This window comes from Taudactylus pleione, unplaced genomic scaffold (genome assembly GCF_031769625.1).
Source record: "Taudactylus pleione unplaced genomic scaffold, aTauple2 ptg000139l, whole genome shotgun sequence".
Classification (NCBI taxonomy): domain Eukaryota; kingdom Metazoa; phylum Chordata; class Amphibia; order Anura; family Myobatrachidae; genus Taudactylus; species Taudactylus pleione.
In genome coordinates this window covers 6735990-6754215 of record NW_028284541.1, presented here as the reverse complement: position 1 = coordinate 6754215, position 18226 = coordinate 6735990, and the positions used below count along the sequence as shown (strand labels likewise).

General features: G+C 42.6%; 1 long non-coding RNA gene across 1 annotated transcript in view; it reads right to left on the bottom strand.

Moving 5' to 3' along the window:
• Positions 1-274: 274 nt before the first annotated feature.
• The window catches only part of LOC148522807 (uncharacterized), a 31713-nt gene continuing 13761 nt past the window's right edge, over positions 275-18226 (bottom strand). The window contains exons 3-4 of the long non-coding RNA XR_015878510.1: positions 9693-9807; positions 275-1152 (exon numbers count right to left, since the gene is read on the bottom strand). This is a non-coding gene — a long non-coding RNA (uncharacterized LOC148522807). The remainder of the gene's footprint in view (positions 1153-9692; positions 9808-18226) is intronic.

The following is an 18226-nucleotide window of genomic DNA, read 5'->3' as shown; positions in this document are numbered from 1 at the left end:
TTCTCATTTATACACCCAGGTCACGTAAAGAACTTTGAAAAATATATTCATTCTTTTAACAGAATTTAAAACAAAAATTTTCAATTTTATAGTATAGTTTAGTTGAGACGTGTTGCGTTCCCCACACTAAAATCTATCAAGTACACATTATATTTATGGAGGTCAAACACATCATTTCTTGAAATATGTTTAAGCTTTTATGTTTTTTTTGTTTTGTTTTGTTTTGTTTTTTTACAAAAATATCGTCTGTTTTACTTTTGAAAAAAAAAAAATAGAGGCATATTAGAATAGTCAAGTTAAATGTGATTTATCTCGTATCTAAACGAATGAACCCGATAAATGTTTTTGTTTTTTTTCCATTAAACAGCTTATACAGACTCGTAGCATTCAAAACACTGCCAGGTGACAAAACTATCTTCACTTTGCTCAAAGTAAAGCTAAAACTGGTTACAGTGTACTCTAACAGTAAACAAACACCCACTAGTACAAAAATCTAAAAATGTAGTCATTTTTCATACAATACCTAGTGTTCCCTTGTGAAAGTCTGAAATTGCAATAGTAATAGACATATCTACATTATATGCATACATTTCATGAAAAGCAATGCCATTTGGTACAATCACGTGTTTACAAGTTGACCAAAAACTGTCTTTATTTTACTAATTTCATCTGGCATCTTTGATCTGCAAAAGCATTACTTGCAAGCCTTGTCATATGTTATCGCGTATCTACTTCAGCACATTGTTGACTGGAAAAGGCCGCAGCTGTTGGCTGTCAGTCTTTCATCCGGTATATTAGCAGCTGAGAGTTTTGTGCCACGTGACTGTTAGAATAGCCTATATGGTAAATAACATCCTCCGCATCATAAGGCACAATATGATATGAACGCAGCTGCTCATAATACAGAGATTGAGAACAACAACCTTTTACCATGAGCTTCACCCGTTTTCTGGCATCCGTATATATATTCCTGCTGCTAGGGCTGCCTTTGTAGTATTCATAGTCTTCATTGTCAGCTTCCAGGTGGATCTTCTTGAGCAAGTTATTGATCAATACTGATCTCCGTAGGTAAATTTCTGGATCTTCCAGGAACCGTAGCTTTTCAAGTGACAGTTTAAGAATGCAGGTACGGTCTTCAGGTAATATCAAGTGCTGCAAAACACCACACTGCATTAATATAAATATTTCAACAAAAATAGACACCTCTGGGTAAATTTACTAAAGTGAGAGTTTATAGAAGTGGAGATGTTGCCCATAGCAACCAAATCAGATTCTACTTAACATTTAATTAGCATCTTCTAGAATATAATAGCTAGAATCTGATTGGTTGCTCTGGGCAACATCTCCACTTCTAAAAACTCTCACTTTAGTAAATGTACGCCCTCTAATGTAAAGTAGAACAAAATCTAAACAATTAGGTACTTCACCATAATCATAGGCGTGCGCAGGTGCCGACACAGGGGGTCTCTAGGACCTGCCGGAGCTCAACGGGTAAACTGACATCGGACATGCTCTACTGCGCATGTGTGTCTTGTTCATTCATCTTTATTCCCGGGTGTTCTTAGTGAATGGACGCGAAGTTGAGACTCACGCAGATATAACAACCCTGCAGAGCCCAAAGATTACCGCAAATACACGATATAACCACCACTACATTGGAGCGGTGCATAGTGCTCCAGTGTTTTTACCACTCTGACATTCGGCGCACTACAACACCCAGCGATACCCTAATTCTCCCGGCTGCATCAATACTACTATTTGTACACCTGTTATATCCCTCTGTCTTATGCTACTTGTTGTTCTATCTGGTCCAATAAACCTAAGAGCTGGGTAACCTATACCATGTGTGGACTAGCCACTACCAGCACCAACCAATTGCAAAACACAATTAACACCTTATACATTCCGGCCCATTGTAGTGACTGTTATCTAGTGGGACTATTAATCATAAACTTAATTCCACACAGTGTCATTCCGCTGCACATCTTCGTTACTGCTACACTGCTAATAGGTTATAAGACAAGCAGCCTCAAGTTAATAGGTTCTGATCACCATACATGGACTCTACCAACATTATGAAGGAGCTGGGTGGGGGCAGTGTAATACTTTGCAATAATAATAATAATAATTAGAGGTGTGCGGGTTCGGTTTTACTCGGTTCTTTTCACCAAAATTATCGCAAGTTCGGATTAGTTTGGATTTATTTTATTGGCTATCCAAAACACGTGATAGCTGATAGCCAATAAGATGCCGTTTTTCAGATCCGAACATATACGAGTAAAACCAAACCCACACATCTCTAATAATAAATGAATAAAATTGAAATCCTTAGTGAATTGAACTGAAGAGCAACATTTTTATATTAACTAGTAAAGGAACCCGGCACATATGCCATGCCCCCACTTTGCCCCATCCCACCCCTTGCTCTGTGGCATTCAGCCCCCCCCCCTACTGCTCTGCCCACTTTGAGTTCAGATGCATTATTATTAATTAAGCATTATTTGTTTAAAATCTAGATTTTTGTATGACTGTATTTTAAACAATATAGATACAAGTACCCATTTTATACAACTAACAAGGATTGCAGGACTTCCATGTTTAGACTCTTAGATCAATGATCAAAAAATCTTAGATGCCTCATTTTGATCATGTGTTAACAGCTTTGTTTTCTGATTTAACTTTTCGCTCAATGAGGGTTTTTATTTTATTGCTGAATTAGTATATTTGTGCAACTACACTGAGACAGACAACTATATAATTCTATTATTTATATAGACTGTACGTTATTGCCCACTTGCTGAATGGACTGAGCACTCTTCTATTAATTCTAAAATCTCAGATGGTTAATGCCTACTTGCTGGATGGAGATAAGACACTTCTTACACTGTATTATTTATAAAGACTCCGGTAGTTCGTGCTGAGCTGATTGAACTGAACACTCTTCTATTAATTATATAGACTACAGAGGGTAATGCCAGCAATGTGGCTGAGCAAAAAAAATGTGTGCAGCTCTAACATTATAACCAAACAACACACAAATAGGCGCTGGACTTCCGTCGGCTTTCTGTTTCTATGCACGGAATTATGGTTACAACATAAACAATAAATATATATATATATATATATATATATATATATTATCCTAATAACTGACAGCAGCCATCAATTTGGAGGAAACTGGACCCTCCAATTATTATATCCACCAAAAACAGGAGACTATCAGGCGCTAAGACAGTTATGTAATTTTTAGCACTGATGTTGTTTAACAAATTACTAGGGGTGTGCACCGGACACTTTTCGTGTTTTGTGTTTTGGTTTTGGATCTGGATCTTTCTTCATGTTTTGGATCTGGATTGGTTTTGCCAAAACCACCCTTCCGTGTTTTGGGTTCTGGGTTTTGTGTTTTGGATCTGGATTTTTTCTTAAAAAATAAAAAAAAAACGCTAAAATCACATAAATGGGCCTTTTTTTGTTCCTACGCTATTAATAACCCCAATAACATTAATTTCCACTCATTTCCACTCTATTCTGAACACCTCACACCTCACAATATTGTTTTTAGGCCAAAAGGTTGTACCGAGGAAGCTGGATGACTATGCTAAGCGACACAAGGGGGCGGCACAAACACGTGGCCCATCTAGGAGTGGCACTGCAGTGGCAGACAGGAAGCCAATCAGCGTTATGGTGCCCATTTGCATGTAGCACGAACCCGGGAGATCCGTGCTACATGCATCTGTGTGATTGGCACAGAGCAATGACAGGTCCGTGAGACCCGTCTGTGCTGCTGTGGTAAAAAAAAAAAAAAAAACCTGTGTAAAAAAAGAAAAAAATGGCATGCACCCCCCCAAAAAAGAGCAACCAGCCCCGGGCATTAGTAACCCAGTGCTGGGTGTGCTTAAATACAGGGGACAAACGACGTAGGGGTCCCCTGTACTTAAGCACAACCAGCACCGGGCTAGTCAGAACCAGCGCTGGTTGCCAAAATACGGGGGACAAACGACGTAGGGGTCCCCTGTATTCTGCGCAACCAGCTCTGGGCTCTGATCCGGTCCTGGTTCTGGAAATATAGGGGACAAAAAATGAGTAGGGTTCCCCTGTATGTTCCAGAACCAGCACTGGACTTTTTCTAGCGGGGGGCTGATGCCACAGCCAGGGGAGCCCTTTCACCGGGCCCCCCAGCCGCAGCATCAACCCTGACCGCTAGTCAGCCCAGGCCGGGGATCCCTGGAGAGCTGGGGACCCCCCCAATAAAGGGGTCACCCTCTCCAGGGCACCCCAGGCCCAGGCTGATAGCCCGGGGCTATCCCCGCCACCCCTGGTGGCGGTGGGTGGCGGGTTGATTGTGTGGTGTGGTGTAAATAAAGAATATCAAACATTGTCTTTACAAGTAGAACTGCAAGTCCCAGCTAGCCTGCCCCGCATGCTGGTACTTGGAGAACCACAAGTACCAGCATGCAGGGCATTAAGGGCCCACTAGTACCTGTAGTTCACCTGTAAAAAAAATGTTTAAAAAAACACAGGACACACACACCGTGACAGTATAAGTTTATTAAACATACATACACACACACACATGTACACATACTCACCTATGTAACCTGTAGCATCGGTCCACTTGTCCGGTAAAGTATCCCTAGGGGACCTGTGAAAAAAAACATACTCACCATCTCCTATGCGAGGTTCTGTCCTCTTCGTTCCAAAGTAGGCATCCCCGGACTTGGCAAAAAAAAAAAACGAAAACGCGATCCACGAACTTAGTACCGTTCTATAGAACGGTACTTCCCGAATGAGAGCTTAGCGGCGGGGTATCACCATGGAAACCCCGCTGCTAAGCGTTCATTGGCTGAGAGAGGTCATCTCCCGTCTCTCAGCCAATGAACGGCTCCCTCCATTGTAGTCAATGGTGGGAACCGCAGGGTAAACTTTAATAACCTTGCGGCTCCCAGCATTGACTACAATGGAGGGAGCCGTTCATTGGCTGAGAGAGACGGGAGATGGCCTCTCTCAGCCAATGAACGCTTAGCAGCGGGGTTTCCATGGTGATACCCCGCCGCTAAGCTCTCATTCGGGAAGTACCGTTCTATAGAACGGTACTAAGTTCGTGGATCGCGTTTTCGGTTTTTTTTTTTTGCCAAGTCCGGGGATGCCTACTTTGGAACGAAGAGGACAGAACCTCGCATAGGAGATGGTGAGTATGTTTTTTTTCACAGGTCCCCTATGGATACTTTACCGGACAAGTGGACCGATGCTACAGGGTTACATAGGTGAGTATGTGTACATGTGTGTGTGTGTGTGTGTATGTATGTTTAATAAACTTATACTGTCACGGTGTGTGTGTCCTGTGTTTTTTTTAAACATTTTTTTACAGGTGAACTACAGGTACTAGTGGGCCCTTAATGCCCTGCATGCTGGTACTTGTGGTTCTCCAAGTACCAGCATGCGGGGCAGGCTTGCTGGGACTTGCAGTTCTACTTGTAAAGACAATGTTTGATATTCTTTATTTACACCACACCACACAATCAACCCGCCACCCACCGCCACCAGGGGTGGCGGGGATAGCCCCGGGCTATCAGCATGGGCCTGGGGAGCCCTGGAGAGGGTGACCCCTTTATTGGGGGGGTCCCCAGCTCTCCAGGGATCCCCGGCCTGGGCTGACTAGCGGTCAGGGCTGATGCTGCGGCTGGGGGGCCCGGTGAAAGGGCTCCCCTGGCTGTGGCATCAGCCCCCCGCTAGAAAAAGTCCAGTGCTGGTTCTGGAACATACAGGGGAACCCTACTCATTTTTTTCCCCTGTATTTCCAGAACCAGGACCGGATCAGAGCCCAGAGCTGGTTGCTGGTCTCACGGACCCGTTAGTGCTCTGTGTCAATGACACAGATGCAAGTAGCACGGATCTCCTGGTCCGTGCGTGCATCTGTGTGATTGAAATACACAGCAGCACAGACGGGTCTCACTGACCCATCTGTGCTCTGTGTCACTGTCAATCACACAGATGCATGTAGCACGGATCTCACGAGTCCGTGCTACATGCAAATGAGCACCATAATGCTGATTGGTTGAGAGCCGTGACAGACGGCTCTGTCAGCCAATCAGCACTTTGCCCATTAAAGGCAAAGGCATTTTTTTTAAAATGGCCGCTCGAGGCAAAACCTCGAGATCCGACAGCAGATCTCGAGGTTTTGCCTCGGGAGAGGGATCCGGGGCAGACAGGGAGATCCGAGCTTGGGCTCGGATCGCCCCGGATCCCCGAAGTTCGGGTGGGTTCGGTTCTCAGGGAACCGAACCCGCTCATCCCTACAAATTACATAACTGACTTAGCGCCTGATAGTGATCTGGTTTCAGCTCTAACATGGGCTGTAGCGCAGATGAGTGTTATTTTGTTTTTCCTGCTGCAAATTGGTGTCAGCTTAGCTTCAGCTTAGTCCCTAAATAATGTGAATAGTGAGTCACCAAGTATATAAGCGAACAATGGGCCTGATTCAGAGCCGGACGCTATTTGCGGTTGTTCGTCCAGAAAATAGGGGTGGCTATTCAAATGAATCGTTCGCTCTTTTCGGTCTGTTCACGTCTCTAGGTCTGAACGAGCGAACAAAACTTGCGGTCGCTTTTTGAAAAAATACGCCCCCTGGCCGCTTGCATCCTACGTCATGTCCGCTATTTATTAGATTAATCGAGTACATCGAGCAGCGTATGAACTGCTCGCTATTCTTGTGGTTGGTTTTTGCTACCACAATCTTGCGAGCAGTTCTGGCTATAAAATAACCCAGTGACGTGGTCAATGACGCTGCTGTATTAATTATGCACACCCTTAAAACGCCCGTTTTGACCTTTAAGCGCGCCTGCGTTCGGATCTCCACTCCCTGTTTTCAAGCACCTTCCCCTGTTACCACCCACATACGCCTCATTCTGTCACTCAAAATAGCAGGCATTCGCTATTTAGCGAAAAAACGATTTTCGGCCGCACTGACTGGTTCGCGCATGCGTATCATGATCCGTACGCATGAGCAGTTGGGCAAACATCGCTCGGAGCGAACGAGCGGCCGCTTACGAGCGGCTCTGAATCAGGCCCAATGTGCAGAAAAAGCTAGATAACACAACAGTGCTCATCACATTATAAATATAACTTGCACAATGCTCCAAAATACTAAAGTTAAACAACAAAAAATTTAAAAAGGCCACAACGCAATGTATTTGTGGAAATAATAAATAGCTATTATATACTATTTTTACTGTTCTAAAAGCTAAAAAATGTCTTGTGCTGTAATGATTCAATAATTAAAACCATTTAAAGACTGACAGATAAAACACAATGGAATTGTATAATAAGCAGCAAAAAAACTAAAATAGCTTTTTATATGAATGATGTACATATGACTTAGGGTCTGATTCAATTGCAGGCGATAAGCCGCGATCTGCGGAAAAGTTTTGCCGATGATGTCATTTCGCCAGGCGGAAACTTTCCTCCCTATTCGATTGCAAAGACTTTCCACCGGTGCGAAAAGTGTGCGCCCTGTAACTAGTGGAAAAGATTCGCCTATCAAAGCAGGTGAGAAAAAGTGCAGAATTGGGGTTTTGGGGTGCAAAGTTGTGGCAACACCCCTGCAGCTTTGGGACAGTCCCCCAAAGGTAAACTGAGTCAAATATTAAAAAAAAGAAATACTTTAGAACACCCCAAAAAAGTGCTTTCGTTTTGGGGGCGAAAAATACCAAAGTTGGGGGACACACTTAAAAACTAGTGAAATAGACTCCAGGGGTCACCCAAGTATGCCCCAGGTGTTTTTTTTATTGCAGGTGGATGCTGAAGGTGCATTTTTTATGTTTTTTAAAATCACAATTTAGCAATTTTAAACCATGGTTGCACCCATTTTCATGTACCAAAATTTGGTGGGACTACTTATTTTTCCCAAAAAACACTGCTAAATGCTATTCTTCACCACTTGTGCAAAGACGGTAAATAACACCTATTAAGACAATTCATGTACCCCAAATACCATCAGCAGGGCTATTCGGGGTATCCATACTGATCCTCCATGTCAGTGCATCTTTTGGGGGGTGTCAGGCTGATTTCTCCGTGTTTGGCAGGACTTTCCGCCTCTCTAAGTTTCGCCGGGACGCGTTCTCGCGTCCTTTGCAATTGAATAGGACGAATAGCGGGGACGTACACAATACTTTTCCGGAGCCCAAACCAGCGATGTAGGCGGAAAGTACACCAGGCAATTGAATACAGGCTTTAGTGATTAGTTAGGTGGCTATATGTCCCACATAGGATGAATGCTGGTGGTAACTGTGTTCTGATACTGGTTCTACACAGAGTGATAGAGCCTCAAAGAGCCAGCAAACATGGACTTGTACTATTTAACACCTTGGTAAGGAATGCAGGCCTAGAACACATCACAGTGGTTGATCAGAGCCTATGACCCAAATGTAATAGCTAGTGAGTGGCAGGCAGTGGTAGGATTCAGGCGATTGGTTGATTTTGTTTGGAGCAGCTTTACATCTCAAGGTTACATTGCCGAAGTCTTGCAACTGCCCACAACTCGCAGCCCATTGGTCTGCATACAGGTGAGTGGCCAGCTCACCTGCTCAATAGATGTTTGATGGCTCACTATTATCTGAGGCTGCTAAGAAGGTGAGCAGACCACTATGGGCACCATATAGCCAATAGGAAAACATCAGTTTGGCACCAAAGCTGCTCAAGTTTATAAATATTAATATTGACCATTTTACATGGCTACTCATTATTGCTAAAGAGCCCACTGTGGAAGCCACACACCAGTGGCAAATTTCTCCTACACAGAGAACCACAGCAGACAAAGCCTGAGATTCATTTATTTGCATATCAATGTCTAATGTATTCATTTAATCTATCAATTTCTTAATGTATTTTTGCATTGCTTGTATTTCATTACTTCACTATCTTTTTCAAACTGCTCAGCTCTTTTTACTCTAGCATTAGATTTAGATTGTAACATTATTTATACACATACAGATCCATATTTACAGCTGTTACTTTTAATCTATTCACTTATACAATTTAATACCATTTAATACCATTGTTTTATAATTTATTTAAGTGCAGCTAAGTTATGTAGTCATTGTGTCGACAATTAAGTTATACACAAACCACCCACCCGCCGCTGCCGCCGCTGGTTACTACACAACACAAGTCATAATATTGACACACTTATCAAAGTCCAGTGACACAGATATCATGGACAGTGGCGCCGCGGCGCGCCCCCCACCTCCCCGCTGGGCTCAAATCGCCACCCAGGACACGGGCCCCGCTCGCCCTGCCCTGGTTACGCCACTGGTCGACATACAGAATGTTAACACCAGAACATCGACATGATCTGAACGTCGTCATGATCTGAATGTCAACATGGACAACATACAGTCAGCATTACCAATTTTGACAAGTACAATGCTGATAGTCCATTTTAGGGTCAGTGTTAGGGTGTTAGCGGTTAAGACTCAAATCCGTTTAAAATGTCGACATGCCCATAGTCGACATTATGTTAATGTCGACTTTTGGCATGTCGACATAACAACCATATCCATATTTCACATTTCAACATACCGTCCAGGTCGGTATTCTGAATGTCAATACTTTTTACCACACCCTCTCCTAAAATAGAGCACTTGTAACTGTAATACACAGAAATATGTCCACTGTATTTACACTTGAGAACATACTTTTGGAAAACGCCCCTGGTAATCCTGATGTAAATTTTCTTCTTCTGCATATTTCCTCTTGAAGTAGGCTACTTTCGACGTTGTTAATGGATGTGTTGTTCTTATGATGTACCTGCTGTTTAAACAAAAATCACTGTTAACTCATTAGGAATAGTCTTGCATAAAACTCCAAGATTAAAATAAAACTTCAGTATTAAAATTCTTTCCTTTTACTGACTACTTCTGTCTTCAAATTAAGTAAGTATAGAGTTGACTTTATAAGCCTGTGATCTAACTATGATTGCTAAGAATTCAAGAATATTAACAGACATGATTTGTAGACATACTGTACGCTATTGAAACTTTTAGATTTATGGAAAAAATATATATATTTTTTCCCATTAAAAAAAATTCTGTCTAGATATTAAAAGAATACCTCTTGTGACTTTATGTGCATGTATTGCAATTTATTGTTTTGTCCCTTTTATCTTAGATTTCTCTTATCTTCTTATCTAATATCTATTGATGATATTAGAAAATAGAAAACATTCTTCACTTCTATATTTCCACCTTGTAAAGCAGGGGTGGGGAACCTTTTTTCTGCCGAGGGCCATTTTAATATATAGAACATTATTTGCAGGGCCACAATCGCCGGTGATTACAGCATTGCCCGGAGCATTCTGAGGATGCTCCGAGGAGCTGTAAGGGCAGCGTTGTGACCATCTGAAGCATCCTAAGGATGCTCCAGGCGGCACTGCTGCATAGATTCTGGCTGCAGGGTGCTATTCTAGGCACCCAGCTAGCCAGATGAGGCTAGCAGAAAAAAGCTCAGAGGGCCAGACCAAATGATTCCAAGGGCCTTATACGGCCCCCAGGCCTGAGGTTCCCCATCCCTGTTGTAAAGAATAAAAGCAACATTTTGATCAATGATTTCTCAAAATATTTTTTCCATTGTGAGGAACATGGGTACACAACACAGATGGTTGGGTTCCAACGCACAGGATAACAATCCTTATTTTAGAGATATTTTATTGTCATCCACAATCAAAAGATGAGAGCGATATACAGGGCCGGAGAAAGCTGTGCCAGGCTCTGGTATTTTCGGGGGGCATAGCAGTGGGTAGGCCTCCGTATAAAAAAATATTTAAACAGAATAGTATTTGCTGAGCCGTGAAGCGGTGCAGCGTGCTCCACAGGGGAGTGCCGTGTGCCCCTAAGCAAGGGGCAAGTCCAGGAGTTGGGGGGAGGGCAAGATCTGTGATTGGAGAGATCACATGGAACTACCTGTACCAGCAAGGAGTGTTTGTGAGGCTTATAGGAGTCTGAGAAAATTATATCTGCCTCAACGTGAAATATTATGTAACCGCTTTGAGACTTGAGCTGGAGGAACAGGAGGTTGTGAATTAATATATACGTTACAACTATATTAATGTTGACATCTTAAGAACTGAGCAGGAGGAGTAAGTAGCTATTATGATGTGTGCTGTAACTCAAGAACTATTCAGGAGGAGTAAGAACTTTAAAAAAAATTTATTATCATTTTGCTACCCAACTACAGTGCTGGAGAGGAGAAGTCATATGAATAAAAATGCAAGCCATGCATTGGGAATTGATGTGGCACCAAAATTGTTGAGATCTATTGTATTGCACTGAATCATTACCTGAATATACACATTTAAAGACTTTGATGTAAAACTTGCATTTGAGGGGACACCCCGGTGATTTATTGCACACCCATGAGGTAATTAGGGAAGACTGAAGTGCAAAAGTGGTAGCTCACTACCTACCCATGCTTCTCACAGCACACACACAGTGACAGGGGGCTTACATAAATATTAATTTGGAAAACAAAATATAATTAAACTAGTTACGTAAGCAAATGGGATGCGGTACCGGGGTTAAGGGGAGGGTTAGGGGTTAGGATTAGGCACTAAGGGAAGGGTTAGGGTTAGGCACCAAGGGGGGAGGGTTAGGTTTAGGGTGCAGGAAGGGGGAGGTTAGGTTTAGGCACTAGGGGGGAGGTTAGGGCTAGGCACCAGAGAGGAAGGGTTAGGGTAGGGAGAGGGGAAGGATTAGCAAACAGACCAACAAAGTGTATTATAATCCAATTGGGATGCCGACATCGAGATTCTGACCGCTGGGATCCCAAACGCCGGCATCCTAGTACCCAACCCAAGCTAACATATCCAGTACTTTATAGGGGTGTGGTACATTGCCAGAATGTTGCCAGTCGTCATGTCGACCATGCGGTTTTGCATTGACATGTAAACTAACACGAAACGTATCAACTGTCGATATACACAATGGCAACATTTTGTCATGTCAACGTTCTATCATTACCGACATGTTGAATGTTGACATTCTGCCCATGTGGACCCTTAATAATGCTTTTATAGCATTTTGCAGCAGGGTCATTCCGTGGTAACACGTTACAAAGTTACTTAGCAAGTATATGCATGGCTATAAACAGCAAAAGGAATTTATGTAAAATTAATTTTGGATCTGTAAACGGAACAGGTCATGCTTTAAAAATTGTATACAAAAATTGCTAATTGTTTGCTATGTCACTTTGCAACATGAGTTACCATGGAATGACTCAGTTCTAAAACATAAATTATTGTACTATACTGGACACTTAAAGGAAACAGTAGTGGATTATTAACCTATTGAAATTAATAAGGGAAGTAGACATCTGTGAAAAATAGTGTGTGTATTTCGTAAAAATTTAAATCTGGATCTGTAATTGGGGTATATTATACATAGATTTCTTCATTAAAAATAAATAATAATAATAATAATAATAACAATAATAAAATAATAATAATAACTAGGGAATCCAGGCGGTAACTGCATTATGGAGTATATTATGGATATTAGTTACTGAGGATATTATGGAGATAATGAGTCCGTAATTTGAAGATATTTGTCATGAAGAGTTCTGCTAAATATGGTGGAACAACCACCATGTGACAGCAGTCTGAAAAATGTCCGTTAACCACCTCTATCAAGAAGTGCAGGGCACCACAATTCACACATTGCATGTCCATAGGACCCAAAGAATAGTATTGTGGAGAATATGTCATGTACAATGTAAGCAACATATCAGTTGATACGTTGGTTGTGACGATAATATTCTTGACTGTAAGATTTTTGAACTGCATGCTCTGGGCGATCTATAAGGGTCCCCCCATGTCAAAGTCCTCGAGGCCGGCCTCTTAGCATGTTTGGTGTAAACAAAGCGTGGAGAAGTGCATAATGAAGTAACACAGTAGTCGGTGATTGATGTCGCCGTAAGACATGCTGATACATGTGGCTGCTAATAACTGTCACAGTTTCCAGATCACCCAGCAAGTCACATGTTCCAGGTCACCCAGCAGGTGCACAGGGAGAGTTCAGTAGCTGATACAGTGTCCGGCAACCCAGCAGGTCACATATTCTTGGACACCCAGCAGGTGCACAGGGAAAGTTTACCAAATGTCACATTTTCCAGAGCACAATGGTGATGCATCATAAATAGAGGGCAGACATTTTGCCACATAACTCTGAAACGAAGCAACCAATTACAATGGCAATATTTTTCTGCAAATCTACAGACCAATACCTTTAATTTGGTATATGATGTGCCCTGCTCATGGAAATATGTCACTCGTAAATATCATCCATCTGCTATTAATATATAGATAATCATAATAATAATAATCTCCTCTACTTAATTTGATGGCCATTTTGTGTGAATTGACCATTACTTCTTCAAGGTGAGTTCTCTAATGTCACCACTAGAGGTCACTAGCTCTCATACAAAAACAAAATCGCCTGACCTTTTATAAGCTAAAATATACCTGGAAATGATCTTGCTAATATTTTTTAAATCATTTTAGATTCTAAAGCTACATGTAATCTTGTTAACCACAGTAAATGAAACAAAAGCAAATTGGAGTCAGTGACAAACTGGAAAAAAGTTCTGCGGCGCCCTGTTTTTTTAACATGTGTGTATCGGATGCTTTCAGCAATATTTTGCAGTCTTCTATAATATCACACAGGCCAGCAAACGGCACTTCAAAGTACTGCGTAATATTACTTTTGTGCTGTCCCTTAGTTCATTTCAGTTTTTTATCTTTTGTTGGAGCCTCATTTGTCTTGACAGAAGTAAGGACAGATTGGGGCTGCTATAATTTCATATGTCACATACATTTCAACATGGAAGACAAGCTGCATGCATAAGAACGTATTTGGATGTACCAGAAGTCATGACTGATCATTGCAGCCACTTAAAAGCAGTTTTTAAATTGCATCTGATAAGACTCTTTGAGAGCCCTCTGAAGCTGGAACGTCTATCACATGCCCAGATTTCATATCTATTAAAAGATCTGATACCACAACATGTTGTTTTTGAACCTAGGAGCGGATTCTGATGCACTAATCAGCCTAGCCCCTATTCAGCATGGAATGTCCCAAATTTACCCAAACCCACACCGCTCTTCTCATCAAATTAACCAGCATTCTTTTCCTCCCAGTCGCCACCATCTACACATGATAATTGATGCATGTGTCCTGAAAAATAGGAGTAAATACACAAAGACAGGCATATCTATTCTATACTAATATTATAAGTATGTTTTGTCTGTCTGTTTGTTCCAAGTTGTCGTAAAAACTACTAAAAAGACTTTCATCATTTTGTAGCGGAAACTCCTAGAAATAACCTGCACTTTGTTTCATCTCGATCCGTCAAGCTAAAGCTGAACAATAACAAAAACAAAATGCATTGACATCATCAATGCAAGAGATAGGTGTGGCGTCATGCACATGGCCGGTAAGGAGTTGGGGGAGAGGTGCTTTGGGCCCGCGTTCATTCGCATAGGATAGTCTACATAGCAGTCTGTGCAAGGGGCACACAGTGACATTAGTGTGAGTGGTGGGTGAAGGCACTGCTCCCACCAGTCTGTATAGGGCTGATGGTCACATGGACCACTCCCATGACAGGGCCCCTATGCAAAGCAATACAACCAGAATGCCTGAAATAAAATAAATGTTGGCTGAAGCGATTGAAGCCATGGTCAACAGCTAGTAATATTATTAAAGAACAAACTGCATTTGCATTATTGTGTTAGTAAATGATGTTAAATGCCTTGTGTAATAAAACTGGCATTTACAGAAAAAAAATCTACTATTCTATACAAACCTCTCACAAGGTAGTTGACTTCAGCAGGTGTGAATTGCTCAGAAAAAAAGGAGCAGGGGTGAAGGACAATCATGTTTGTAACAAGACTGAACCACGCTCATGTCTGCCCACCTCTAACGGTGTAGTACTAGCTGGGATTGGAGTAGTGTAGAATTGGTGCTAATGGGCCAGATGTACTAGGCTCTGAAAAGTGATAAACTGGAGAGTGAACCACCAGCCAATCAGCTCCCAACTGTCATTTTTCAAACAGCCTGTAACATGACGGTTGAGTAGCTGGTACTTTATCACTCTCCAGTTTATCACTTTTCAGAGCTGGGTAAATCTCTCCCAATGTGAGTTAAGCTGGGTACACAGAGGATATATTGGACGATTTGCTAATTTCCAAAGAATTGGAAAGATTGTCCACATTGTCCAGTGTGTATGCACTATTGCGCGCTGCCATGAGTCGTTTGTTGCATCTGCAGATCTGCCTGAACTACAGGTCAATCTGTAGATATCAATGATTTTGAGCAAATCGTGAAGTGTGTACGCACTAGCAGGTGATATGCTAACGTTATATAGTTAACAACCAAACGACCGAACGATGCACAATATATCGTTCTGTCGTTTGAAAGATTGTACAGTGTCTACACACTATATCGTTTGCTCAGGAGTTCAAGGGAAACGGGGAGTACCACTGCATCATTTGCACATCACCATAAAAATATTACATTCCTGCTGTGCTTGGGACGTCTAATAATTTTGCGGGACCCTTACTTAGTCAGGAGGTTATGCAGCCAGAAACCTGCATGGTTAGTAACCAATATTTTGTACAAAGCAACAAGTCAATCAAACAGTCACATTCTGGAGCATCTCTGTTCGGAATGGGATTGAAATGCCGGTGGCAGTTTAGCCGCCGGTTCAAATCCCGACAACGGATGCCCGACAGGATCAAGATCACGACAGGGGCAGGTAAGTACCCTAACCTCCCCTGTCCCCCCATAACCCTAACCCTCCCTTAGTGGTGCCTAACCCTAACCTCCCCCCTTAGTGCCTAACCCTAACCTACCCCCTTAGTGCCTAACCCTAACCCCCCATTATCGATCCGTAAACCTAACCCTCCTGGGGGGGGGGGCCTAACCCTAACCTCTCCCTGGGGGTGCCTAACCCTAACCCTGCCCCCTAGCGGTGCCTAACCCTAATCTCCCCCCAAAAAAAATATTTCCCTAACCCCGCTAGACTCCCTAATCCTAACCCTCCCCCCCACGGCTAACGCTAAGGGCACCCCGGACTTACCTTTGTTCGGGATGGCGTCCTCGGCGTTCCGACATCGGGATTATGATAGGCGCCAGTATTTCGACACCTATCATAAATCCCTAGCCGGCATTCCGCTGTCGGGAATGTGACCGACGGCCGCATCCCCTCTGTTCGCCTATCTGAGTACACAGTGAAAGTTTTGCTTTTCCTCTGGAAGAAGTCCATCTTGTTTGGAGAAAGATCCACATTTTTGCAGGTTGAGGAGAATCGGTGGAACTGGAAATTGGTGGTAGGAGGTACGTCTCCTGGAATTTGATCAATGTGAAAGGAACCAGTTGCAGCGCAAACTGTAGACAGATCTGAGTTTGTAACCTATAGCACTTGTCGGAGTGGCCATTGAAATGGAATACATTTTGTGAGCCTAACAATAGCCATAGCATGGTTGTGAAGAGAAATTCATTGGTTAATTTGAGTTGCTCTGGAATTTAACTAAAGGCCCCCATACATCTGCGATGGATTGGGGCAATTTGGCAATGATTACCCCAATAAATCGACAAAGTATGTAGTTCCCCAATTGACAATTGCAATCAAAAAGTGATCACAATTGCCAAATCAGGTTGTCCAACGTGTTGGATTTCACGAATCAATTAGGGCTGTAGATTGCCAGTGTATGGTAACGATCAGCCGAATTTCCGACCGTTACTAGTAAAATGTTGAGCCTTTCAAGATTGGCAGATCTGTGTTTCCTGAAAACAATCTGCAAATTACTGAAAAAGATCTGTAATGTATGGGCGCAGATTGCTAGATTGGGAAATCGTTTAATCGGGCAATAAATCATCAAATATTTAAATTGTGGTTTTCTGATTGCTGATGTATTGGGACCTTAAGCCATCAAGGGTAAAGGCCCCCATACACTAGCCAAAAGATTGCCGGACCAAGCAATCAGATTGGAAACACCAATGCACCAGTCAAAAATGTAATTGCCAACCAGCGACCATCGATGTTCCGCGATCCATTGAAGGTTACCTGTTACATTTCACCAATTTGCAAATCACGATCATATTTTGATCATGATTAGCAAATCAGTGAAATACAACATGTTGGATTTCACCGATCCTCCAACCCAATATCTCTACATCGCGTCAATCCGTTGCTAATGTATGGGGGCTGTCAGTTGCTTGACAGCAAAATATTTGCTTTGTAGGATACTGCCAATCTCTGATTCAAGGCCTAATTTTCTGCAGGAACAAAATGCTAGGCATGTCTCACTGGAAGTCCAGCTGGAGACTCTTGGAATGCGAATCTAGTACCACCAGGACAAGACCCCTTGGTAAGGTTAGTCAGCATGAAACTGTAAAACAAATCTATAACATACTGGTCACGAAACAAGACAATGCTGAAATTCAGAGTTTGGTCCTGTAACTTATAATAGGAATGAAAGCTATTTGCTGACTGCAATCATGTGTTGCTCTTCAGCCCTAACTGCTCGTGTCAGCAGAGGTGCCGAGATAAACATGAAATTATGTGTTGCTCCTCAACCCTGATTGCTGTTTCCAGAAGCTGTGCTGAAATTAAGCTTGGGCTTCAGATGTACGATTCCTTATGGATTCCTTACTAAAAGCTTCATTTCATGGAGCCCTCATTGGTATCATTCTTTGGTCATGAACACCGGCCATGTGCAAGTGTGTACACAGTGGAAGATGTCAGAGCCAAAGGGTTGATGTTTTCAATCTGCTCATGCGTCCGAGCCACACTGCGCATGCGTCCCAAGAGTTATCACTCTAAGCCGCAGAACGAATGTGGATGCAAGAGCTAAGGATTTCAGTGGGTGTTATTGGGACGCAAGAGGGGGGTGACTAGTCAGACGCAAGCGTGTGGCGGTCTATAGACACTGATAATGACACTGGCAGCCATGTATAGAAAGAGATTCTGCGCCTCCGATTTCCGATGGCGCAACCAATGGTGAATCTTAATATGCACAGCGGTGAATTAGCGCCGCCGTTGGTGGGCGTCTCAGTACGATTATTATCGGCTGCAGCATTAGCATGCAGACAGCAAAAGATGCAGTCATGGCTGCAATAGCAATGGCTGTATTAGGTCCTGTGTGATGAGTGGCAACGTGTGATAGTAGTTTTCAAAG